Raw genomic sequence first — 26,765 nt, 5'->3', positions numbered from 1 at the left:
GACCGCTTCGTTGCTTCGTTCCGAGCCGGAGCTTTAAGCGCGGTTGTGCCTTCTCGTTTAAACACCGGAGCGATCAAAATTCTACACGCTTTCGAGAAAATGTTACAGGGTTCTCTCCCTCTTGCCGTTCCGCGGGCAATTTATCGACGATTTACGATTTCGAGGAATCGTTCGCGTCGAACGAGTCGAGAAACGTAAATATGATATTTTCGCGACAGAGGACTCGCGAGAACCCTCTGAGACAACGAAAGGGAGAAACTTTGTACACGTTGACGGTGATCTCGGTTATCGTAATAATTACGAAGGGACGAAAAATGTGATCTCGATTTCCACAGTATTTATGGACGAATTCACGATTTGGACGATCGATTCACCATCGATGATCAAAGTACGATAATAATATTGCAAGAGTCGTCGATGTTTATCTTATCGGTTGTACGATAAAGTTCTCCCGAATTCTCGTGTCCGCGTATCGTCGCGTGTTTGTTTTGTTGCGTTCGCAACGCAAGGATCGTTGACGCGTAAATAATTATTAGCGTCGAAACGCTACCGTTTCCTTTCACGAGCCAGGATAATCGGTCCGCGCCACTTTCGAGACACTGTGTACACGTTCGCGGAATTAGAAAGACGAATTATTAATCGTGGTCGGGTATCGTATCGAAGAAAATCACGGGGCCCGGTTTCACCGAGTTCTCTCTCGTTCGGGACTCGAATCCTCTCCGCGAAACGATCCGCGTAGTTCACGGCCCCTGTGCGTCGATCGTGATCGACGATCCGCGAAGACTTTCGAACGTGGACTCACGGAACACGTGTACCGTGTGCAGACACGCTTGGAAAAGAGAGCGTCGAACGAAAGAAAGGGAACTCACCCGACAAATAAATCCTCCGCTCGGCAATTTACCAACGTCTGCCGCGCGTTTCGAACGCGCGCGGCCGAAGCGTTGTTGCTCGGATACCTCGACAATGGCCCCCGATTTTTTTACGCAATCGCCGCGAAATATTGCCCGCAATCGGCGCTGATATCTCGACGGTATCGCGGCTCGATCGGCGTCTCGAATAAATGACAAATAAATGAGCGAAAGCACGCCAGAGCCGAGAATTCCTGCTCGAGTTGCGTTCGAGACGATTCCAAGTCCCCGTGGACGATCCTTCTCGTACGTGGATACACTTTCGAGGATTATCGTGTTCAAACGGATCGTCGAGCAGACATTTCGCGTACGAGATTCGTTCGAGTCGATCGTTAACGCCGTTAAATATCCGGTCTTCGAGAGCGGTGGATTTCGGAACGATTTCGGTGTATCGACAACAGAAATATCAATTTCTATAAAGCGTAGATACAACGAATTCGCGCGGGTCGCGAACGCGCGAACTTTCGATGGATTATCGATACAAATTATTCGGTCCCCCAAAGTGGTGGATTTCAGGGCGATTTTAACGCATCGATACAAATAACGCGTATAGTAATTGGCGCGAAATAGAAATGTAACAATTTTGTACGCGGCGCGCAAAGTTTCGACGGATTATTAATATAAATTATTCGGTCTTTGGGAGTGGTGGATTTTCAGGGAGATCGGTGTATCCAGCGACGGAATACCAATTTAAGCGAAGTAGAAGTGCAACAATTTCGTACGCGTGCATCGGGTTGCGCGCGGTTTCGATGAATTATTGGAAATTACACCCTCCTACGGTGTTACGGATCGAGTAATACTCGTGTCAATTATAATTATACGATTCTCACCGCTAATTTCTTTTTTGCGTTTCAGCGTCCAACGCAACGCGCGACGTGTACACGTCGGGCCCGAAATGATCGTTCACTGATCGAATTCGTAACTAGACTAACCATCTCTCCGCCCAATATACCTACACGGACGCGGAGTGGACTGGTATTTGCGCAATTGTTATGCGACCAAATCGACCAACAATACGTCACGTACCTGTCCACGAGTACAGCTGATGTCAGCGTACCACTGACGTCAACGGGGCGCACCGCTCGTTATCTCGCTCGCTGCGATTCGCTGAAACAATATATACCATCGATGCGTTCGAGAAAACTCGCGCAACGATCGCGGAAACAAAATAGCCGAACGCACTTCCGAACGCGATTTTTGCGTTCCAACGAGAACGTAAATGTGCCCTCCTCTCCGACAGAAAAAGAAAAAAAAAAAAGAAACTGACCGTTCGAAATTTTTGCGACAACTTGGATTAGAAAATTCGATTGGAAAAATACCTCGATGGTTCTCAACGTAGACGGATGGATGTATTTCTCCGTTGTAAAAAATATTCGATAAACTCTATCCGTTTCTTGGAGCGTTCGGTTACACGTAACCCCGCGGTAAGTGCAACGTCCACGCGTTGGCATAGGCGTAACGAGATGCAGCGGGGAAGGGAACCGACTCGAATCGCGGCGCGAGTTCCACGCTGCACTCGGACACGGTCGTACTCTCGCGCACTTTCTCGCGGTTGCACGCCTCTCTGATCGTTGACAGTGACTGATAACGGAAACACCGGCTTTGCATGCAAATGCAATCGCGTTCTTCGCTTGGAAGTTCGTTCGCTCACGGCCGATTAATTCGCGGCTGGTCGATCGTTTAGCGTCGATTTCCACCGAGTATCTCGAACGGACCGATACGTAAAAATCCGTCGCGATTTAACCCGTACGAACCCGAAGATAACACGCGCGATTACGATCGTTTCACCGAGACCGATTACGTCGAATCTACCGCTCTCGATACGACCACCTACGGGCCAAAAATTCAAACGCTCGTAATTCAGATACGCCGTTACCTAGGTTCGTGCGAACTTTTGTTCCTCGTGCTCGATTCACGCGTCGAGTTTCATTGCGCTATCGGTCTTGAACGCTACGTAATCTGTACACTCTGCGCAGACGTAGTTACGAAACGTTTATCGCGATCGAGGAGAGATTTAAAATTCAATGGTCGAAGAAATTGTACGATACGTCGCTTCGAAACTGTCCCCGAAAAGGGAACTTTTAAAAATAATCCCGAGCACAAAGTTTCGAGAAAGGTTCGCGCGGGAGAATTGTCGCGGGAAATTCCCCGCTAATTAATCTCGCGCGGTCTACGGTGGGGAGAGGGCCCCGGGCGGTGTTTCCCTCGCGCAAGAAATCGTAAATACCGTGCACGGGGGCATAAAACTGCGACTACGCGATTACCGTTGCAACTTTTCTTCCAGTGCAAAATGCAGATATTCGAGAGATTACACGGTAGACGGTCGAGCGAGCGAGCGAGCGAGCGAGCGAGCGAGCTAGCACGCTACCGCGCCACGGGCTTTCCCGGTGTGGCGCAAGTTTCCTTCTTCGCTAGCCAGCTCGCTCGGTCGGTCGCTTACTCGCGCTAGAGAGCTCGCGTTCTGTGGTAACGATGACAGGGAACGGTAGTAAAGCGAAACACAGGATTCGCGTGCGAATCTCGCGCGCACCGTGCGCTGAAACGATATCGATTTCGTCGATGGACGACGTAACCACCCAGCCCACTCCACTTCCCTATCTCGAACGTCTTGGATTAATTACGACTATTTTGCCGCGGGGTAGCCGACAGTCTTCTCGTTAAAGGTTCCCGCGGCATCGACGCGATTGATCGTAATTACTTCATTGTTGCGTCGGTGCAGGAGACAACCGTGCACGCGAGCCTCGTGGCCGGAATATTGCATGTTATCGGTGGACGCGTATAGTACTCGTCGTCTCGCACGGAACCCGCGAGACGACCGCGAGCTCGAGCGCAACACGAACGGGACAAATAATTCCGCGTTGCAGCGCGTGCGACGTGAGCGATGGAACCGGGACAATTTCGACGTGGAATCTTCTCGCGGATTTCACGCCCGAAGACCGAATCGAACACGGGAGATAGTCGAACTTACAGTTTCAGCGCGATCGGAACAAACGTCGAGTGCACCGGACAAAATTTCGAGCGAACAGCACCGAGAAATGTACGACGAATTTAATCGATTACTTCGCTTGGATCGATTCGGGGAATTTTTGTTTTTATACAGGGTTTTTATACATAGGTCGATTTGTATCTTGTGTTATTTTTAAAACGTCGAAACGATTGAAATTAAAACCCGACATAGGTTGTTCGGAGACGACAGGGAAATCAATCGTGGAAAAGTAAATCGTGATCTTTGAAGAATACTCTTTGTACAGCAACGTTGATACTTTCTCCGTTTTGTTCGATGGTAAACGGATCGAGTATAGACAAAGTTTGGAGGAGACGATCGTTAGGAGTAGACACCAGTTCCGAGTGAACAGCGCCGAGATCGAGTACGATAAGCGTTAAATCCGGATTAATCGATCCGGAGAAGCCGCGCATCGCAAAGTAAACATTTTCTCCGCTTCGTTCGAAATTTAACACACCGAGGTTACGGTAGACCAAGTTCCGGGCAAATGACCGTTATAATTAGATATGACTTTCGAACGAGTAGCGGCGAGTAGACCGTAATCGAAACACCGGACGAACCGTACCGCGATAACTTTAAACTCGGATTAACCGATACCGAGACCCCGTACAGAGTAAATGTTTTCTTCGTTTTATTCGAAGTTCAACGGATCGGGGATACCGTGGTTAAAGTTTTCGGTAAACGACTATTACGATTAGATACGAGTCTCGGGCGATTAGCATTGAATTCTACTCGACCATAAACGAAGCACCGATAACTTCGAATCTGGATTAACTGGTTCCGAGAGCCTGTACATCGCGTAGTCGATATTTTCTCCGTTTCGTTCAAAGTTTAACGTACCTGGAGCACGCGCAGAATTTCGCATAAACGACCGTTACGAGTAACACGGAATTCGACTATAATCGGACGATTAACCAAGACTATACGCTCGGACTAACTGTTATAAATACACGATTACGATTGCGTTAATCCCGGATTAGCTCGTTCCGAGTACCCGAACGTAGTCGCAAGGAATCGATATTTTCCACGCTTCGTTCGAAGTTTAATAGACCGATGGTATAGTCTACGAAGTTGCGGCTAAACGACTGTTAGGATTAGGTGAGACGACGACGACGACGACGACGACGACGGGGGTTCGAGCCGACCATAATCGAAAGACTGGACGAACCCATACGATTCCGATAGCTGGATCAACCGGCTCTCCGTAGAACCTGTACATCGCAGAATCAATATTTTCTCCGCTTCGTCCCAAGTTTAATCGTGGATAGAGCACACAAAGTTTCAGGTAAACTTTACCGCTACGATCGATCAGATATGACGTTTCGAGTGAATAATGTCGGGTTCAACTTGACCTTTGATCGAGGATCCGTACGTATAGGCTTTCCACGAGCAAATACCGATGCTCGCGTTGATCTTGCTTCGATTTGTACCGAAACTGCAATTTAAGACACCGTGTGGATCCACGTAGGTTTCGGGTAAATCGACCACAGCGATTCATCGTAACGCAAACGGAGCGAGAGGGTACGTAGGAAAATGAGAAAATAGCCCGCGTTTATACGACCCTGCGTGTATACGTTTGCATACATAAGAATATTTACATTGCGCTCGAATGCGTCTTTCTTCCCAGACCCCGATACTCGAGACGCGTGTACGAGAACGTAGGATCGAACGACACGCGATGAAATTAGGGAAAACCGTGCGATAAAATTTCATACGAATGGACCTGAGAACATCGCGACCATCGTTTCCACGTAATTCGAGCGATCATGGTCTACGATGAAGATACTATATTACGTTCTCGTTCAACGCGTGGAGTGTCTTTCAGCGAAATATACACCAGAGACCCGTTACCAATGTTTTAGATTTAATTGGGATTACTTCTGAGGATAAGCGCATCGATGTAATTCACAATAGTAAACTTTCTCGAAATTTTCGAAACGAACTATTATTTCCAAAACTATTTCTCCATTTTCTTCGATACTCCCTCAAACGTTCGATTTCGTTGCAAAGCATAGAGAAAGAGTTCCGACAGACTGGAAACATTTTTAAGAAACGAGCAAACGTGGGAACGTTTTCGATGAACTTTATTTCAAAGTTTCCCAAAAATCGACCAGCTCCGCTCTCCTCGTCGACGAATCTTCAAAATCTCTCGTCTGACCCGAGAAAAATCGAGATCGCGGACAATCGGGAGACTCTGAGAGCAAAATTCGAGTGAATTTTCCACAAACGCGGAAATTCACGGTCGTAGTCGCGATCGCGTGTGCAGCAATTTCCAGGAATCACAATCGCGGGCTCGGTTGGAGCGGAGAACCACGATCCTCGCAAAGGTGGAGGAATCTGGTCGATATCGGCGTCGTTCGAGGAGACGCGCGTCATCTACGCAGTTTCTTCGAACCGCGCGAAAAGGTCATTGCGAGAACACGCAAGATGGTTGGCGTTCTCGGATCCGTCCACGTACGCTCGCTCGCTGGTTCGCTGGTTCGTTCGCTGGTTCGCTCGCGCGATTACGAGAGCAACCGCGTCCCTGCACGAGCTCCCCGCTAAACTGCAGCTGCACTTAAGCCCGACTACTCCCCATGTTGCATTTCCGCATTGTCCGCCATTCTTTCGTCGCGTTTTTGTCGTTCGCGAGCACCGCGTGCCCCGCGCCCCCGATCGCCGATTTCTCGCCTTGGTCGCTCGCGCCCCATTGTCGAGAGATACGCTTCGATTTCCTGAATGAATTTCGAACCGAGCGCATTGTTCGACGATGTGCTCCGCTGCCAACGGCGACGTTACCTTCTCGCGTTTCCCGGCCCGTGAGCGAACGAAAAAAGTAAACACCGCTGTGTATACAATGCGAACTACGATTCGGCGACACTGGGACTACGTGGAACCGCGATTAATATGTATTTTGGTACGTTTCGAAGTCGGTGTATCCGCTTGGGAAACTCCGGAGGCGTTTAACGCGATTTCGAATGGAAAAGAAAAAGTAATTAGTAAACAAGGTAGTTTTTCCAGAGTTCTACCATCTGGAGAACTCGAGAGGATACCTCCGTTTCGTACAAGGGGTTTGAATAAAAGAAAAGAAACTTTAGGCGAGATTTTACCTCGATTTTCCATCCATTTTGTATCTTTCCATACCTGCGCCAGGTTATCGATCATATGTTCTCGTCATCGATCGGGGCCATTCAGATTCCATCGGAACCGGTAAGAACGAATCGCGATCGCGCGAACTCTAAAAACGATTCAACCGCGAAGCACGAAATTAGCATCGCGACGTAACCGCGTCGACGAAAATTGTTTCGCGGGGCGCTTATTAAATTAACGGTTACTTTGTCGCAATTAAAAATACCAGCGAGTCTCGTAACATAAATCGCCGTGTAGAAACGAAGCTATTATTTCTCTTTACGATTTTAACTCTCTTTTATGTACATTAACACGTTGGCTGCCGCGGTGCCGTTGCACGGAACGATCCCCGACGCCACTTTGCGCACAGGCGCCAGCTACGAGATAACTCGTACTTGGCAGTCAACGCGTTAAATCTACCGGCCTAGGTACAATATTTACAAGGTTCTCGCGCTTCCTCTCGCGCCCGTCTCGTATTCCTTCTCAACGAGACACGCACACGCGCACCGCGAACACGACTTTCGACGATCCGAGACGTTTCTCGAACCGCGTTACCGATAGAGATCCCGGTGACTTCAACGCCCGATTAGACACACCTCGTCCCACTCCGTATTCTCCGAATTGCTTTCGAGACCACCCGGAGAAACCGGGCAACGAGATATCGGGGTCCACGATCGCGAGAGACGGTTCGGTTCTTTCGAATCGCGTCCAATTATCGAACATCGCGAACACGGTGTCCAATTTTCCAAAAAAGAGCTCGGTGTTCGCCCGTACGAGAACGTCGTGGTCCGCTTCGCGAACGCTCGGCAAGATAACGCGGTGCGTTCGAGCAATGCCGCGCTAACCAGCTGACGTTTCGAAAGAATCGGTAACATCCTGCGAGTGTGCGAGAGAGAGGAGAGAGCAAAAGAGAGAGAGACGCGACGAAGGAGCCACGGGGAACGCCAACAAAGAACGAAAGGGAGAAAGAGAAAGTCCGGAGCGAGGAACGGCAGATGTAAACGAGAAGCTTTTACCTTTAATGGATTCGCCCCGGGGCCATCGAGATCTTCGGGGTTGAAAATACTCGGCAGTAACGAAGTTTCGTAACGAGCAGCGGCGCTAAGCGCGCACTCGACTTCGCCAATTTAAATCCGAATTGCGCCTCCCTCGATCGAGCCCGTATTAAAAGTTGTTTTCGACCGTGCCGCGGCACGAATCTTCGCGGCGGAGGTCCTTGCCAAGTCACCCGAATCGCCAAAAACGCGGAACGCGCCGTTTCGTCGTATCGTGCCACCGCATCGACCGATCGACCGACCGACTCTCCAATCCGGCCAAAATTTCCTCCTCGGCGAATTTATTCCCGATGTCACCGTTATCTGCGTTTCTGTTCAACATCGCCGGGTAAAAGTTCCTCGTTCTCGGCCCCCGTATCGACCGACTCTTGGACCGGGGAATTATAATTGGATTTTAACACCGTTCGGGGAATTTTTAACGCTCGGAGATTTTTCGATGCCGTTTGTTCCTCGGGGACAATATATTCTCTAGCAGTGTATCGGTGCGGAGTAGATCGCGGGGAACACAGCGGTGGGTCCATCGATAGCGAGGGGGGCGTTGGGTGAACCTACTCTCCGCGTAGACTCGTTTACCACCTCTTCGAATCTTGGGTGTTACACGTGTGTGTGTGTGTGTGTGTGTGTGTGTGTACGGTACGTGGCGGCCAGGTGTTTTATCTTGCACGGTACGCGTCACGTGCACACTCGGAAAGTTGGGAAAATCGATGAGAAAATTCAAGCGATCGAAAACTAGTCGCAATCTTCGACGGACACGCGACGAGAAACACACGACGCATCGATCAAAGACGCTCGTTCGGTAAAGGGGAAGGGGTAGAACATCGAGAAAAATCTTCACGCGCGACCAAATCCGCGTTATCGGCGGACCTCGTTGCGCTACAATGCCCGGGAGTGTTCGTACATTAGTCACCACGGACGGATAACTGTTTTTCCTCGTTCATTCTTTTCCTGCGTCGTTCATTCACGGGGGAAATACTGCGTAATAGTTACCGTCAACCTTGTGCACACGGTAACGCGAACGACTCGCGAAATCGTTTCAACGTTCTTCCACGAAATAACTGCGCGATGCGTCGAAAGAGTACCAAGCGATTGCGTGGGAAAGAAAAAAGAAAAAAGAAAAAATTTGAAAAACAAGATCCTAGCGATCGATACCGGTCGAGGGGTTCGATTTACTTACAGTTAACGCGTAACGATCGCGAACCATTTATCCAGCTGTTCTCCGTTAACACGCGTAAAAGTATCGAACCAAGGGAGCACTGTTCGGTCGCACTTCACACACCGCGGCAAAGTTTCGACTGGTGGTAATCCTGGTCCGGTCGGTTTCACTGGCGCGGTCTCACCGAGCGAGTTTCGGTAGTCGGCCGGCGTCCGTGGTCTCGATCGCGATACGCGCGCGCTCTTCACCCCGATGGTATTAAGCGGGATTCGAAATCTCACGTAGGTAGCTCCTCGCGGCGCGTCCCTGGTACGCGATAATACGTAGCCAGAATTACTCGGAAGCGGCGCGCGGTGCACACGCAACGAGGATGCAACGGATCGCGTCGTTCCCGGGTCGTACGCGTCGCGACAGTCGGTCGCGCGAGCCAGGAGGACACTGCACGTAACGCAACCATCGCCGCTGGCCAGCCGCCGCACCGGTCAGGCCTAACGAAACGCGTTCCGATTCGTAGTCGGCCGGCAGGCAGGCAGGCAGGCAGGCAGGCAAGCAAGCAGGCAGGCAGGCAGGCAGGCAGGCAGGCAGGCGAAGAAGAAGAAGAACACGTCGGCGCGTTTCCGCGAACGGCGAACGATACACCGTCCCTCCCTCCCTCCCTCCCTCCCGCCCTCAGTCCCACCGTCCCTCCGTCCTCCCTGGCGCTGCGAGCACCGCGCGCTATTCGCGATTCGCCGCTACTCGTGTCCCGCGCGGATTAAGAAAACCGTGCGCCGCGCGGCCGATTAAACGCGTCTCCGTACGAGGAAGTATAATAATTGCGTAGGTACCGGGAGCGACGTTAATGGAACGTCTTGCCAGCGGCTGTAGCGCGCGATCCAAGGGACAGCGTGTAATAAACGTGTACGGTTTCTCGTTCCCTCCTCCTCCTCCTTCTCCTTCGCTCTCTCTCTCTCTCTCTCTCTCTCTCTCTCTCTCTCTCTCTCTCTCTCTCTCTCTCTCTCTCTCTCTCTCTCTCTCTCTCTCTCTCTCTCTCTCTCTCTCTCTCTCTCTCTCTCTCTCCGTTCGTCTCCTTGCACCTTGCATCCTCTACGCTCTCTCTCTTGCGCGCGCGCTTCGTTCGTCACCGGTCGTTCTCTCGCTCCTTCTCCCTCGATCTCATCCACTCTCGCGCGTATACGTACACGCGCACACATTATATTTCCACACGCGCGTATTTTACGTACGTATACGTCTACGTGGACGAACGTGCATTTCGCGTAGATGTATGTACATGTATTTTATGTACATATATGTACACATGTATGTACATATATTATATGTATATATGTATATATATATATGTATATGTATATATATATGTGTGGTCTGACACAGGGACGCGCGAGAGAGACACGTACCACGGTTAAAAGGCGCAGAGACGAGAAATCGGCTGCGACTGGATTCCACGAGCCGGCCGGCCGGCCAACAGGCCACAAAACTTGGCCGAGGCTCAAAAGAATGGTCTCTTCTCTCCTCTTGCGGAGTTCTCGAGGTCTCTCTGTTTCGCACGGGCGGTTCGGTCGGTCGGTCGGTCGGTCGGTCGCGCGCGCGTGCAATCTCTCGCTGCACGAGGATCTCTCTTCGGCCGAAGCGCGACGCGGCTTTTTTCTTTTCTCGATCGTCGCCTTCTTCTTTTATTCGCGTTTCGTTCGTCTTCCGCGCCGCGCCGCGCGCCCGTGACTCCTCTTTTGCATTCTGCACCGCCGAATTACCGCTTAAGGCTGCTCCTTTCGAACGGAGGACTACGTAGGAGCCGGTGGATCGAATCGGGGACCACGAAGAGCGAGAGGGAGGAGGAGGGATATCGACGGGGAGCTCCGTGTTGCCACTGCCAACGAGACAGATTCCGATTCGACTCCGAAATTAACGAAACTGCGAGACGAATACGCGCCGGTCCCGGATGCGGCCGGAATACCCGCCACGGTGCACGGATACTCGATTTTACGCGGTAAAGTATGTTATCGGCGCTCCAACGATTTATTACGCGTTTTCCAATCTATTTTACGGCGTTGTTTTTCGCGCGGTGGAAAAATTTGTAACTTGGCGAGAACCGAAAAACGATGCGCCCGGAAAATAGAGTCGACGATGATACGAGAATCGATCGCGGGGCTGGAATCGTTGGAACGTTTCGTATCGTCGCTACGCGAGTTGCGTGTACAGTTACGAAAATTACGATTCGAGCGTAGGAGTGAAAATTAGAATTTCCACGACGAACCGTCCGATCGAACGAACGTCTTGGCACTACTCGGTGGTCCGCGTCGCGGTGTTCGAACACTCAGAAACACCGAGTATCCGGACACGCGCGATCGATGCGCAAAATCTTCGAACGTTGCAATATCCGTGGAAAAAATTCCACGCGTTTCCGTTCACTGGTTAAAAAACCCAACGCTGAAAACCTACGCGAAAGAAACACCGTTGTTGTCGCGCTTTGATTCGTCGCTACCGGTGGCCCTTTAAAAAAATCTCCCGCGAACGCTTCCTCGCGTCCGGTGGTGTTTTCTCTAGCCCCGATAACGCGACTGTTGAACCGAAAACAATCGTTCCCGCGGGCGAAAAAAGAAAAGATAAAAAAAAAGAACGCTCTCGAATCGTAACGAGAGACGCGCCGGAATCTCGTAACCGAATGTAAAACAGGGCACGAAATACGAGAAGGCAGCTCGCGCGCAACGGAGAACGCTGCAACGCGTTCGCGCGATCGTGAGTTTACATTAAACGCGAACCGCGCGAAATGAAAGAACCGGCCGTGGTAATTTTCGCCGGCCGTTAGCGGTAATTCCCTCGTGGAAATTTCGAAATCAAAATTTAAGTCGACTTTTAACGCGAGACGCGCCCTTAACCGCGAACGACGACCGGACCGAAATCGCGTTGGTAGAAATCGTTCGAATTAAACAACCTGGTCGCGAACAAATTTCGCGAGAAAGAATTCGCGCGAGCTCTCGGTCGAAAATCGTCCAGACAGGTGCGAACCAAGAACGCTTTGCTCGAACGTCCAATTTTCGTGGTTCCAAAGCTGCCGAGACATTTTGCGCGAGACGAGTCGTTTCTCTTTCTTTTTCTCGGTTTCTTGCCGCCGAGGAACGTTTCTTCGTAGCGACGTTTATCGATTGCCGTACGTACAAGTGACGCGAAAGGATTATTTTACACGTGAAAATTTAATAACGCTCACGGTGATTAGCCTGTCGACAAAGCGCGGCTAATGCATCGCGCGTAATTCATAATAGATGCGTCAACCCACGCTCGGCCTCCGGGCACCGTTTCCACGCTAAGAAACTATAAAACCTGCGTGCAAACTCGCTCCGAACCTGGTTTTCGCCGCGTGTAGCCGCCAGCCAGCCAGTCAGGAAGGCGGAAAATTATCCCTCGAAACTTCGCGGCCGTTGTTTTTCTTTCCCCCCTTTTTCCAACGGCATCTAATTTTCTCCCGTTCTAAGCCTCGGCCCCGCCCCCCTGCCGTTCCTTTTATCCCGCCGCGAAGAACTTCGTGACCGTGTACCACCCCTCTTCTCACTCCTCTACCTCCACCTCCACCTCCTTCTCCTCTCCGTGTACGTGATCACGGCGTTTAAAAAGTTACCGATTTCGCGTCTGCCAGCCGCGCGCCGTGATAACGATAATAATAACAACGACACGGTAATACCGGTCAATTTTACGCGCGGCGTAATGCCACACCCGTTACACGTACCCGAGGAGCCGTTCCATTACGTCGTTTCGCGAAACCTTCGTTAATTTGCGTTTTATCTAATCCCGCGTCGACTCGCGTTGGGATCTTTCGAGTCGGGGTTTTTTTTTTATAAAGCGGTGCAAGGGGACGTTTCCCTCGTTTCGAGAAACTACAGTTATATTTCGTTGCATCGAACGTACTTGTAGGTTGCCGGTGGTATTTTGACCGAGTGTCTCGAGAGAAGACAAAATTACGATACGGTACACGGTGGAGCGTGACATTGCAACCAATGCACGAGAAACGCAACGGAGGATAAGGTACGAGATGAACAGCCGAATTCGTCGATACGGTAAAGTTTCTTTCGACGTGGTTCTCGAGCTTGGTAAAACACCGCAAATAATATTCACCGGGACTGTAAACGGCTTCCGTGCCTCGAGAATATCATCGTGGATGTATCTCGTTTCGAAAGTTCCCGATAATCCGCAACCGGTGTAATCTTACCGAAACTCGGTTACGCTCGCGAAGAAAAAACGAAAGAAAGGTTCCGTTCTGCGCAGGTAAACGTGATTTTCCCGCGAAATCTATTTTATCGGGAATATCTGGTTCCGAGAGTTCCGGATGATTTGTAACCGGTTTGCTGTCGGCCGAAACTCGGTCGTTCCCAGTCGAAGAAAAAGAGAACGTTCCGTAGAGCCAGATGTGCAAAACCCAAAGGATCTCGGATTCTGATCCCTAAGGGACTGCACGCTTCTCGTAGGGAAAATCGCGCAAAGTGTACATTTCGGACCGGACTCGGAAGAATCGAGGCGGTCGTACAATTTACAGAAGAAACTATCGAGCGTGCGCGCGACGCAGTGTTACACACGTGGCGCTAAACCGGCACGAACCGTGGCTCGCGATCAGGTAAGCGGGAACGAGAAGAACGTCGAAGCGTAGTTCTCGCTGGGAGCCGAGAACGAGAGACAGGCGTCGTTGCGGGGAACGTGGAAGCATATTCCGGTGGAGATTTTCCCTAACCGAAAGGAGGGTCACAGAAGGATGGAAAATTATCCCTCGAAAGCCGACTCGCTCCCCTTCTCCTTCCCCCTCTTGCACGGTCGGTCGGTTCCTCCCTCCTCTCGGCGGACGGACGAGCGATCGTTCCTTCCCCGTCGAACCTGTCCGATTGCCTGTTTCCTTCTCGTTTTCGTCCCGCCGGCGACCAGGCAGGCAGGCAGGCAGGCCGGGTTCTCTCTTTCTCCCCGGACAGTCGGGTTCCATCGTTTTCGCGTGTGTACGTGGGCAAGGCGCTCGATATTTCAGGCCGTCGCCCACGAGAAACGCAGTTCCTGGGGGCGTGTTCCGCACTCTGGCATGGTCGACGGTGGCGGTGGCGGTGGCGGCGGTGGCGGTGGCGGCCGCCCGGCGTTACCTCGGTTCGTTTACACCGAACGTAGAAACGGAGAGCTGGCATAATTTCCGGCGGAGACGGTGGCGTGCGCAGCTAACGCCGTTTCATGCGTCCGCAACGATTCCACCGAGCCACGGTGCTCTCTCTCGTCGCTCTGGTCGCTCTGGTCGCTCTGGTCGCTCTGGTCGCTCGTCCACGCCGCTCTCGCGCGTCTCCGAGGTCTCTCGGTTTTAAGGTAGCCTCTCCCTCTCCCTCTCCGGGCGTGCTCTCTCGCCGCTCGTTCCCAATTAACCCTTCGGTGACACCGCCGCCGCGCTCAGATTAACTCGGCCAGACCGTGGCGTAGGCGCGCGCCTCGTGTCGCGTCGAGTCGCATCGAGTCGAGTCGAGTCGAGTCGCCTAGCGCCGCGTTCGTTGTTTCGTTCGTTCGGAGGACCCGCGATGCCTCGAGTCCCGCGCCTCCGACCCGTTCGGTATTTGAATTTCATTTCCGGAATTAAACGCGCGCCTGGCCGACGCCGGGGAACCGGAGAAGCCACCTCCGTACGTTCGACGCCCCCTGGCTGCCCGTTCCAGCGCCCCGCCATCGACACTTTTTCGCGGAACACCGACCGTGGAACGAGACTCGGTCCTCTTCGATTTCGCGGAACGACGGAACGAAGGATCTTTTCGACCGCGTTGCTTAACCCATTTGCATCATCGGTCCGTTTAGGCTGCCGCGTTCAAACATCAACGACGTTCAACCGACCACTGACCCGTATCACCGCGAGCGGTTCATCGTACGTGCAGTAACGAGCATCGAAATTATTTATAGACTTTATTAACGATATACCGTTTAAAACGATTAATGCGCAATATTGTATAGCAAGATATTTTTTTATAGGCTTTTTGGCATGCCACGTAGATTTTTGCGTGCCGCGACACTCATAGCGGCAGTTTGAAAGATTTTCGCAAAAGAGTGAAACTTATTTAGAATACACCGATGTATATTAAATTAATGGAACCGAAAAGTTCTCAGAAATGGTTAAACGTACCAGTTGCAACTGATAAAATGGTAGTCGTAGGCTCGCGGATTATTCCGCGCTCGGTGATAGTGGACAGTCGTAGGTTCGCGGATTATTCCGCGCTTTGATGCAAATGGGTTAAACATCGCGTCGGAGAGTTACGAAAGGGAATCCTCGTGCTGCGATTCCACGTGGAAATAATTAAATCTTCGTCGATGAGGACCGTGGACGTCGAACTCGAACGCCACTGGAATTAATCGAACGAACTTTCTTTCGCGCGGGAGATGGGGGGACATTTGTTTTTTTAGGCTGTTTTTGTCCAAGAGTGTTCGAATCAACGAAGACGCGATTGAAAATTTCGTTACGGAGCGGAGCGAACGATTTCGTCCGGGACTGGATGCGCAAAGTTTCCGTATCGATCCGAGGGGAACGAAGAAAGACCGGTCTTCCACGAATTCCCGGTACCGCGGACGCGTAACGGAAGGAAAACCGAAGAAAAAAGAAACAATAAGCGAGGAATAGAAAAGAGGTCGACGCGGAAGAACGGGAAAAGGAACTGTCGTAAACCGTGGGTGGAAACTTCCCACGTGAGAGAAAAAAGAACGATCCAACTGGGCCACGTAATACGTTTTCTTCTTTTTTTCTTTTGTTTTTTTTTTCGGTTTTAAGGACGTTAGAGGACCCATCGGCGTAACGAGGGACCGTTTCTCGCTTTTCTCAGCGATTCTCGTCACTTTTCGTCGTTTCTCTCATCCGATGTCGAATTATCGACGCGTGGTCGCTGCGCTCTAGGCTCGAAATACACGGACATCCGGTGAAACGGTTCTCGATCCATCGAGAATCAACGACGTTGCTCGCGGTGGTACAGAAACGGTGCGAAACGGTCGATTCGCGGATAGAAATAAACCGATCGAATATACGAGACGTTGATACTTCGGTGTCGTTGATCGACCTCTCGGATGGTTTCGGTTTTCCATCGATTCGGTTTCGTCCTCGAGACGCGAAAGAAAACTACAGCAACGAAATCGCGTCCGGAGGAACAAGCGTACGAAAAAGAAATCGTTACGCAAACACCGAAGTGTTCCGACTCTCGAGTCGCGAATCGATTCCGCAAATTAATACCGGGTACGACACGACTCGAATCGACTCGACGAGGAAGGAACGAGGAAAAGCGGAGAATTCTTCGCGCGCGAGCGCGGCTGACAGGATTATTAAGGCGCGAGACTCGCCGCTATCGACGGAAACTCTACGGTTTAATTGGTCACCGTTTACGTAGAGCTTCGTGTACCCAGAAAACACGAGGCTGCGGACACCGATGCGAGTGAGTCACGGTTTCACGGTTCTCTCTCTCTCTCTCTCTCTCTCTCTCTCTCTCTCTCTCTCTTTCTCTCTGTCTCTCTCCTCGTTTCACGTCCCGGTATTTCCGAAAAGACGCGAGAACCGCGCCGATGATGCATTCAGGCCGCGTCGCCGAGGACGGTGACACGCACGAGGCGCGAATTTTAAAATCTATTCTCCGCGCGCGGCCGTGTAAGGGACACGGGAGCGGCGAAACAGAAGGTAAAAAAATAATGGGATTTGCATAGACACCTGAGAGTAAATCTCGTCGCGGAATAAAAGTTCCCCGCCCCGTGGAGGAAATAAGAGCAACGACCCGAGAGTGGCGCAATACGCGGACGAATATAATGCGCATCGGTGAAGAGGTTTTAGAACGGGGAGGGGGGTGTGTACGGTGGAGGTGGTGGAGGGGGAGGAGAAGGAAGAGAAGGAAGAGGACAGCGTTAAATGTAAATTCTCGGTCGCGAAATAATAATCGAACACAATAGACCGAGGCGGCAAGTTCCTTTTTCATTCTCGCGACTCGCTCGAGTCGCGTCGCGGGAACGATAAATTCGGCGTTATTGAGAGCGATAATCGACGAATGATAAATTCTACGTCGACCGTTTCACCTCTTCGAACGTCCCCCGATCCCCGTATCTTTTTCCTTTTCGTGGAAACGGACAAAGTCTCCGCGAACGAACGCGACAAAAGAATCGCGATACGCGCGAAAATACGGGATTACGAAAGAGAAAGGTTACCATATCGAATGGGAATACTTAAATGCTCACGCACCTGTGTAACACCTACATCGTATACCGGGTGGTGCATTCGATCGCGCCGTGAATAACGATTTTAACGAGAAATCTCTCGTTCGAAGCGTTTCTCGCGACACGGTCGAAACTTCTGGTAATCCGCTCGTACCTGGTGTACGCGAGATTCGGGGGGAAAAGAATCGATAATGTGCCTCTCCGTGATTGAAAATCGATTAGTCGAAACGTGCCGGTCGAGCTCGCTTCGAAGAATATTTTTTCTTTCGAATCGACTCGAGCCGAGTCGCGAGAGGCGCAAAGGAAACGTTGAAAAAAAGCCGAAGGCGATGAATTTACCTTAATAATCGGGTAGCATGGTTCGCGAGGCGATCGCCGCGATTTAAAAGCGAGCGCGGCGCTACACTCGATAAAACGATCGCGGTCGAGGATTTATTAATCGTCGTATCGGCGGAAACGAGCGCTCGATTCGTTTCATTAAAATACCGCGGGTACGTCGCGATCGCGTCGCTTTCGCGCAGCCTCCGCGGTGAATCGCCTTATATTAATACGGCTAACGGAGTGGAGATATAAACCGATAAAATTTACTGTAACCATAAAATATTTTACGCCCCTCCAGTCGCTTAAGTTCCTACTTAGCCCGAGTTATCTCCGCCATAAATTCGGTCCCGCGAACGCGCGAACGAAAGAGAGGAGGAGAGGAGGGGCAACGCGCGACGGTGGCGCGCGAGTTAAAAAAAGAAAAAAAAGAAGAAAAGAAAGAAATTTCTTTTCCCTGTCGTTCGCCGAACGCGAACAAGGAAGCGTGGTCACGAAGGAAGCGGACCGAAGAGGAAAAACCCCGCGGGACGTCGGGACGACCCGGTGGACGTCGACGACGAAGACGAAGACGACCAACGAGTCTCGAAACCATCCGTGGGATTCTCTGCGTGCACGCGAGGAACGTTGAAGAACGTACGCGCGACGAGCGCGTAGGCGGATTCGATCGACGAACCAGGAGGAACAACCGAACACGCCGCGCTGGAAGAAACGCGGCGCGACGCTTCGGGTCGACTCGTTCCAGCGAGTTCGCGAGCACACAGAGACACGGCGCGCATACACACACAATACGTACACACGAGCGCGCGCGCACGCCGCCTTTCTGCATTTCCATGCGCAAGGTGCAGCAGCGTGCGCATACTGCAATCAGAGTGCACGTACATTCGTGGCCGCGCGAGAGACAGAACTGTCCGTTGACGTCATCGAGACAATTTATTCGACCGGCGGGAGAGAGTTCGACGTGCCCGCGGAACGTAATACCTACGGGTGCGAAAGAGAGTACACGTTTTATTTGCACGCGGGGCGAACACTCGCGAAAATCGAGCGCGAGGAAGGTTACGTTCCGATACGCGGATAAACGGTGGACGACCAAACGGGAACAACCTTCTCGACCGTAAAAAACATCGTTTTTTCGTCCAACGAAATTAAATACAAAGTATAATACTTCTCCGATTGTCTCGTAATAAAATTCCTCGACGTTCGTAACGGTGGTTGGTTCCGATTCGGAAAAGTGCATTTCGTTGCGCACGAAAGACACTTTTTTCCCTCGCTCGAACAAGGATTGGAATTTTCATTTGCACGGTGAAGTACCGATCGAATGTTTCTCGCTCGTATAAAATTTCCTACTCCGTCCACGATGGTCTTGGCTGTTACGAACGCCTACGAGCGCGCACGTTTCGCGACACGAGTCGTTCGCGATGAGGAAAAAATGGCAGACTCTTCGAGAGGACTCCGTGTACTTTGGGATTCGAAGGAAAGAGCTCGTTGCGCTGAAATTTTCAAAGGAACGTTCTCTGGCTGTTGCGAAACGAAACGCCGACCACGAGCCGAAAGCGCGTTCAGAGACCTCGGTCGATTTTCTATTTTCCAGCCGCGCGATCGAGGAAACTCCTCGCGTTAATTTCGACTCGGTTCGTCGCCTCTTTTCTCATCTCTCTTTCTCTCTTGGTACCAGTCATCGATCCGAAATTCATAGCGATCGTCGATGCGCGGAACGACATCGATCGTGCTTTCTCGCAGAGATAACGAGGCTACGATGCGAGTAGTCGAAGGGGAACTCTCGCGAACGACAAGAAGCTGGGTAACCGTAGAAAGGGTTGTCGAACGTAACGTAGAAATTATACGCGGCCACGGAACGGGTGATTTGCACGCGACAAACGAACCATGGAAAACCGTTATCGCGGAGCCGAACGTAGTAACGCGTTAACTATCCATCGAGCGCGATAAACCGATCGTCTCGACGGTGTGGGCTCGAAACATCGCGAATACTCCTCGGGACGCGGCTGTACCACCGTGAGCGAGATCTATAAATCGATTTTCCTATTTACGCGCGTCACGGAACCGTAATCGTTTCGTTCTTACGCGGTTGCGTGCGCGAGATCACCCTACTGAAATATTACCCCTGTTTATACAGTCGCGTGGAAATTAATTTCTTTCGGAGATACGTACGAACTGACTGCGTGCGATTAAAAGTTCCTCGGTTAAATGGTATCTTAGAGAAGGAGAGGTATCTCGGTAACGAACAAAGGTGATTCTCATCTTTGCTAACATCGGCGGACGATTAAAAACCGGAGAGAAAGACGGTGGATAATATACGGAAGTCGAGCGACCAACTGTTAATGTTTGCGTTGGAACGAATGCAACAACGATCTTAAGGGTGCCAGATGTCGATGTCAGTTTTAAGAACTGTCTCCGTATCGGCACGAAAGGGTCGTCCGCCACGCGGTCAACGGTTTGGCCCTTTTCCTTTTTGGCTTTTCTTTTCAGTCGAGTTCCAAGTCCAGAGTCAGAAAGACCACGACACGAGTCGTTCGCGGTGAGGAAAAAATGGCAAAGTTCTTCGAACTTTATATTCTTATATATATACAATAACTATACTACTAGATACGCGAGATCCCTATTATAATAAACTAGCTATTATAATCCGAACTTTACAACAGTTTGCAAAGATAAATTCTCAACGATACTCTACCATCACTTACGAGTTACAACTCGCGATAATATTCCACTGTAACGAGTACCGTTCACGCCGCTTGTCGTCGAATTGGAAAATTCGAATCGCCGAGATCTCGAAACCTTTTTCTTTCGTTTAAACCGCCAACAGAGAATGTGGATCGCGGCGCAGTCCCCGCGAACGCGAAGAAACGAGAGCGCAGGTGACTCGGCGCTAAATCCAACCGACGACGTTCGCGAATCGTTCAAATTGAATTTCCATCTGAATTTGCGGAGCGTTTAACGCCGCCTTCCGGCGAGCGGTTCGAAAAGTATCACGGAACCCCCGAGCCGCGAGTAATTTCCACAATTAGCGTTCGCCTCTCGGCACATAGTCGGCGCGCCTCGCCTTATTTATAGTTCCCGGTATGTCCCGCGGTTCGAAGGTTTCGCAAAGTACCGTTCGGACGGCGTTGTCTCGGTTTAGAGAGCCGCTCAAAGTACGCGGCGCCCCGATATTCCCTGTAATTACCGGCTATCCGCGCCACGGTTTAACTAAGCCATCGCGAACGGTTCCAGCGTGGAAAAATTCGCGCATAAATCTCGTTCGAGCGAGCCGAGCGCTCGCGCGAGCCCCTACTGTTCACGAGAGAAGAAGAAGAACCCTGCGAACTCCAACGATTCCGACGAAACTCGGCTAACAGTTGCTCGCTTCCGTAGAACTGTGTCGAATCGACTCTCGGACTTCGCGAAGAAGAAGATACCAACCACCATCCCCCTGTTTTGTACAGAAACCGATTGGTGTACACGATTTTCGAGAAAGAAAGACACCGAGGAAAATTACACCGTTCCGTTTTCTTCGTCGACTCTTTCTCCGACGCACATACGCTGGGACAATGTCCGTGGTTTCGTCTGCACGGGATTAAATAAAAAACGATCAGCAAGGGGGTGGTCGGTTTCTCTGGAAATCGGGAATACCGAGTTCTTAGCGGAGAACCGTTCCATCGAAATCGGGAATACCGAGTTCTTAGCTGAGAACCGTTCCATCGAAATCGGGAACACCGAGTTCTCAGCGGAGAACCGTTCCATCGAAATCGGGCCTGTCGATTCGCCGCAGCACGCCCGACAACGTTACTTTTGCATCGAAGCTACGCGACCGCGTAACTCGCCTACACACGCGCGTTCTCGCTCGCTCGCAAATAATTACAAGCTTCTGGAAGAGCGGAGGGGAGGTACGCGCGGTGGCGAGGGACGAGAGAGAGAGAGAGAGAGGGGTAGGGGGTAGGAGGAGGAACCAAACGAGCCACGGTTTCAAAAAGCATCCCAACCGATAATACCCATATTCCCGGCCATCGAGACCCGCAGAGCTGCGCAAAATTCCAGACTCGCCGCGTTCTCGCGCTCCCCACCCCTCCGGTCCCCTCCCCTTCTCGCGAACCCCTCCCTCCGGTGTTCTCTCTCTTTCTCCCTCTTTGGTCGAATGCTCGACGAAGAACGCGCTACGGCAGCTACTGGTTCCCGTGCTACGCGCGCGGTATCGCCGGGAGCGACGATAATATAAAGCTCGTCGTTCTAGCCGTCGCGGCGCTACGCTGCCGGCGCGCCACGGGACGCGCGTATATACAGAGTGCTTCAAAAAAATGTTAACGCTACTGCGGGGAATTTGTACACTCGCGCGTTGAAAAATATACACAGCGGTAGCGGCGGTTTCCCTCTCCGTACGGTAATTGCGGACAACCGGTGGGGAAGGGAGAAAGACGAGGAAAATTTCTTTCTTTTCTTTTTCTTTTTCTTTTTTTTCCACCCATTGTCCGACAAATAATCGTTCCAACGAAGATTCGTTCGTCGATAGAACGTTTCTCGAGTCCCCTCGCGCACGATGATTTCTTTTCCACGATTCCCACCGCTTTGATCTTTGCCACCGTAGCCGCGAAACGCTCCTTTGCCGATTCACCGACAACACTTTCGCGGAGATTATTATTATTATTGTTCACCGATCGTTCTTGTAGATTTTACCAGATACGCGTACAAGAGATCGTAAGACGCGCATTGCCACGGATACGGGGCAAATTTTGTGCAGTCGAAGTTGGAAAATAAAATTTCCGATAGATCGAATATGATACGCGTACGCATTATTATGTGCAAGGTTCGGAGTGGGGGAAGAAATTTTGATAATCGTCCCTGTCGATAAGCAGTCACTAGTAAAGAAGAAATCCGTGCCTCCTTGTCGCAACGCGCGCAGTTCACGGTTTTTTCGAGCCACAGGATGCGCAAAATCTCCCGACAGGAAGTTGCAAACGCGATCGCGAGGATACCGAAAGAAACACGCCCCGGGGTACACGGGAGACCACCTGGAGGCGATTCCAAGAATGTGTTGACCGCGACGGTGAACAAGCGGGCTCTCTTTGAAGACAAAAATATGTACGTTTGTCAACTACCTCGGGCACGGAGAATTTTTTTTCAACGCGCACGGATATCCCGCGACTCTCGTAAAACGAAGAGTTCGTTTTCGCGGGATAAATTCCTCAACGATCCTCGATCCGAGATCGTCGGTTCGGTTCTACGGTACGAGTAGGATTTCAGAGCCTCGAATTCACGGAAACAATGTTCATTGTGCATCCCGAGTGCTTATTCGGCCAAGTGTCGCGGCAATCGCTCGTTTCGCGTCTTCCAAACTTCTATTCTCTCTCTCTCTATCTTTCTTGGCGCGAAGCTTCTCTCTCGACTTGAAATTCTTGCGGAGAGTTTCCACGAATTTCGAACGCGTGGATGATTTCCCGGTCGATTCCCGTACCAGTTACGAAAAAAAGAAAAACACTCGAGAAACACTCTGGAAAAATTGAATCGATCGTGAAGAGCGTCCCCCGTGTGGACGCGAACGGTTGATAGGTTGTTCGGTTCGGTTTCTCTAAAAAAGTATCTTTCGTGGAAAGGTTAACATTGTTTTGAAGCACCCTGTACGCGGACGAACGTCGCGGCGGATAGCGCGCGAAGAAGGGACCGGAGCCGCGCAGGAGAGGTTGAAACACGTGCGTGTGTATCCGCGTGTGCGCGCGCTTTCATCCCGCGCGCAACGACCAACGAACGAACGAACGAACGAACGAACGAACGAATACAGAGATCGGCCGCGGGTGCGCGCACACGCGCTCACGTACGATCGGACAAAAGATAATCGCGGAGAGCTCGGCTGTCGTTCGTGTCGGCTGGCTCTGGCCGCCTGGTGCCTGCACCCGAACGGTGACACGCCGGAGTGAGGTCGCGGGGCGCTGGTCGGAACGCCGAGAGAGGACGAAGCCAGCCACCGGGGAGAACAAGGAAGGGACTCGTTCGTTCGTACGTTCGTACGTTCGTTCGTTGGTTGGTTCGTCTCGCTCTCTCCGGCTCGCGGAGAAAGAAAACGCATAAACGGGGAACGTAGTAACGCGGAGAAAGAGAGAAAGGCGGGCGCGGGGGAACGGGTAATAGGGAGAGAGCCCGCCTGGTGCCCGGTGGGGTGAGTCGGCGCGGGAACGAGCGGTTTCGTGGGTCGGTGGGTGGACCGGGAGAAGCGTAGCGGACCGAGATAGAGCGCGGGCAGAAACGGTGGAAAGAGGAGGCGGAGGCGACGGTGGGACGAGGTTGGTTAGGCGGACGCGGCGCGGGGGCTAAAGAGACGAGCGCGTAGTAGAGCACGAGGGGGAGGAGGAGGACGAGGAGGAGGACGAGGAGGAGGTAGAGGAGGTGGAAGAGGAGGTGGTTCGCGGGAAGGAGGACGGAGAGACACCGCGGTACGAGAGGCGCTGGCTGAGTTCGCGAGCACGCGCTACTACTCTTCGAGGCTCGAGTTCTATCTGCCCCCTCTGCTCGTTCCCCGTGTCGTCCCTGGCTCGTTGGTGTTCTTTCTCGCTCCGGGTCGTTCGGTCCTTCTCGTTTCCTCGACGGTACGCGGCGGTACTCGATCCTCTCTCGCTTACGCCCGTTCCTCGATTCGCCTCGTTCGTCCTCGCCGAGCGCGTTTTCGTTCTCCTCGTTCTACCAACGCGTCGCGTTCTACTCCCCTCTCGGTCGCGCTCCCTCCGGGGTTCGTTCCTGACGCTCCAACCAGCTTCCCTGCCTCCTCCCCCCTGGGCCCCCGAGCGCTCTTCCTCGCGACAGCCGCATCGGTTCTCGTTCCGCGTCCTCGTCGGTGTGTCGGTGGCCCCGCGCGTACGTGTGCCGAGACGTCCTCTCTCTTTCTCGCGTCCGTACGCGGCTCGACCGACGGCGGTGGCGGCGGCGGCGGCGGTGGTGGCGGTGGCGGCGGCGGCGGCCCGGTTCCTCTCTCCTTCCTCGACGGTTTCCCTGGCTCGACTCGAGCGTTCTCTCTCTTTCTATCGGGCGTACACCGGGGCTGGCTCTCGTCCTCGCTCGCCTACGAAGACCGATCCTCGCTCGTTTCGCGCGTACACCGGAGACGCGAGAAAGCCGCTCGCTCGCTCCGAGGCGAGTTCACGTTCCGTCGCAAAACGCTTCGGTGGAATCGGTGTATCGGGGGATGGAACGCGCGCCGCCGTGGGGGACGAGATACCAGCGCGACCGTGCCGATGCGTCGCGACGCCTTCGCGAACGGGGTCCAGAAGGCGTTTCGGAAAACAACGCGCCCCGGAGCCACCGTCGAACGAACCGTCGTACAACGCGCACGGTGACGCGGCACCGCGACGCTACGCTTTTTCGCCAACTTGTCCGCGCGAGAAGAATCGCGCGACGACGTCGAGGCAGTGGGCGTCCTCGAATATTACCGCCGGAGCCGCGCAACGGCGCCGAAAGTGTTCGAAAGCTGGAAAATTGGCCGTTGGAAATTCGCCCGATCAAAAATTCATGAAACTCGAACATTTTCGCGCCGTAGGCAACGACGCGCCGGATTTTGTTCGAATAATGAACGTCGAATGAAAATTCCGCGTAACTGTTTAGTCGTCCGCGATCGATAGACGGTTGTACGAACAACCCTCGCTCTACCCCCTCGCGAAACGTAATTCGGAGCGGGTTAATTTTTCCAGCGAAATTACCATTCTTCGGACCGATCAACGGATGATAGATATTTTTTTTCCAGAAGAGAAGTTTTTACTTTTGCGTCCAAAGAGCGGAGACGTTCCCGGCAACGTATACCGAAAGCTACGATCGATCCAAGAACCGCTCCTGGTCGTTAACAAAATCCTAGACCGCGTCACTCCGCGCTCGATCCGCTCGGGAGCATCCCGGTCGCCGCGAGCACCGAAACTTTCGTTGCGTCGAACGAAGGAACGCGCCGATAATTAATACGAGCGAACGATGGACGGCCTCGAGACCCTGAGAATATCTGAGACTGGCTTCCGTGAAAGACTTTGGAAATAAACGTCGATGGGAGGAGGAGGAGGAGCGGGCTGTACCGTCGGGAGCACGGATCCAGTTAAAACGAGCCTCGACGATGGAAGGGAGCCGCGAGAGCTAATGATCTGTCGGGATCCGTGGTGGTTATTGATACGTCATTAACGAGTTAATTATCGATAATTGACGCGCACCGTAAGGGACTACGCGCGAGGTGGCGGACATTTATTCACCCTCGGACTCCGGCCAGCTCAGCCTGGGTCATCCGTGATCCGCGGAAGAGAGGGGTTACTTTTTCTTTTTAAATATCGTCCGTTCTACGCGAGTCGTCGAACAATTCAACAAACCACGGTAAGAAACGTTGACAACCTCCAACTCGAACGCGTTCTACGTCGACGTTCCGCGTTGTAATTCGATCGAGCGTTTATTACCCGATGAAAGTCATTCGAGGCAGGGTTCTGCTCATTTTCATGAAAAAATTTCGATAACGACCGTAACGCGTTCAACGTTAATACTCTACGCGATTCGATCGTGAGTTTATTATCCGAAAGTCGTCGAAGCGAGAATCTACTATATATTTTATTGAAAAAATTTCGATAACGTTGAACGTTAACGCGTTCTACATCAATACCCTTCGATACGACGAGCGTTAATCTATTATCTGAAAGTACATAGATCGAAGAATCTACCGAGTTCTATTGAAAAATTTCGATAACGCGAGACTTTAAGGCGCGAGACTTTTAAACGTGTAATCTTCCATTTGTACATTGTAACACCGCTACGAATTAAACGATAAACCAACGTAGCGAGAATTTTACGCACGGTTCTTGGAAAGTGTATTTTCTTCGATCGAGAAAATACGCTCGAAATATCCCCGCGAGATTCCGGGTCCGGGGAAACCCAGCTTCGTCGGTGCGGAAAGTTGCAACGAAGAATCGGGAAACGTTCCACGCAACTTTGTCGATTCGAGCGATCTCTATCGCGACCATAACCGGAACGGTGGCAAACGAGAAAAGTCCTAACGATCGTGATCGATCTCTCGCAAGTTTTCTTCTCTTTTTTTT

At 51.9% G+C, this 26,765-nt stretch overlaps 1 protein-coding gene across 8 annotated transcripts in view; it reads right to left on the bottom strand.

Annotated features, from left to right (window-relative positions):
* LOC143152402 (bromodomain adjacent to zinc finger domain protein 2B) overlaps positions 1 to 26,765 on the bottom strand; it is a 190,844-nt gene that overhangs the window by 119,877 nt on the left and 44,202 nt on the right. Inside the window, exon 1 of one of the 8 annotated variants that reach the window (XM_076322473.1) lies at positions 9,250 to 9,570. The exons of the other annotated variants lie outside the window; for them this stretch is intronic. The gene's annotated coding sequence lies outside the window, so the exon portion shown is untranslated. Of the gene's footprint in view, positions 1 to 9,249; positions 9,571 to 26,765 lie in introns of those variants that run through there. 8 annotated transcript variants of the gene reach the window in all.

This window comes from Ptiloglossa arizonensis, chromosome 10, assembly GCF_051014685.1.
Source record: "Ptiloglossa arizonensis isolate GNS036 chromosome 10, iyPtiAriz1_principal, whole genome shotgun sequence".
Lineage (NCBI taxonomy): Eukaryota > Metazoa > Arthropoda > Insecta > Hymenoptera > Colletidae > Ptiloglossa > Ptiloglossa arizonensis.
Note: the sequence above shows the minus strand (reverse complement) of the source record. Positions and strands in the feature narration are given on the sequence as shown.